The sequence below is a fragment of the Trachymyrmex cornetzi genome, unplaced genomic scaffold (assembly GCF_001594075.2).
Source record: "Trachymyrmex cornetzi isolate Tcor2-1 unplaced genomic scaffold, Tcor1.1 scaffold385, whole genome shotgun sequence".
Lineage (NCBI taxonomy): Eukaryota > Metazoa > Arthropoda > Insecta > Hymenoptera > Formicidae > Trachymyrmex > Trachymyrmex cornetzi.
In genome coordinates, this window is record NW_017298586.1 from 1,363,386 (window position 1) to 1,364,105 (window position 720).

General features: G+C 32.4%; 1 protein-coding gene across 1 annotated transcript in view; it reads right to left on the minus strand.

Moving 5' to 3' along the window:
• Positions 1–720, minus strand: part of LOC108763809 (RNA-directed DNA polymerase from mobile element jockey-like) — an 11,366-nt gene that overhangs the window by 102 nt on the left and 10,544 nt on the right. The window lies entirely within an intron of this gene.

Sequence of the window (720 nt, forward strand, 5' to 3'; positions counted from 1 at the left end):
GTTCGATATTATATCCCGGAGCTCTGATTGGACGGCTCGTTATTCCCTGTTGCTTGTGCCTATTGCCTGTGTCTATTGTGTTTCCAGCTTTACTACGTTTACACGGCACGCTTTACGCCGAAGTTATAACATCGATATTATGAAACTGGCCAATCATAGGTATTCCTCTGAAAAATGGAATGACTGTGATTGGTCAGTTTCATAACATCGATGTTATAACTTCGGCGTAAGTCCGGATCTACAATAGGTGTTTTATGCCTTATGCCGTAAGAAACTGACCAATTACAGTCGAATCCGAGAAGAATAAGCGACTGTGATTCGCCCCTGATCCCTGATTTAGTACAGCGTCGATCATCTGATATATAAATCTTTCACTCATTCCTCCGAGTGTGTGGTTATATGCTCTAATTTTATATTAATTTTTTATATCATAAACCACATAAAGTAATTTATAATTAAGATATATTAATTACTAAAATATTGATTTTCAAGAGTTTTTTACTCAAATACTATCAACTTTACAGAAAAACAGCAAGAGACAAATATTGTCTTTTTTTTTCATGAACCCTAAGAATTTTTTCAGAATTTTTTAGTACCGTATTTTCCAGGGTTGGGTAAGTTACTTTTTTTTTTTAACTAAGTTAAGTTAAAGTTAATAACCTTAAAAATTTAACTTAGTTAAGATACAAGTTAATGTATAATGAAATTAATTGAATTAAA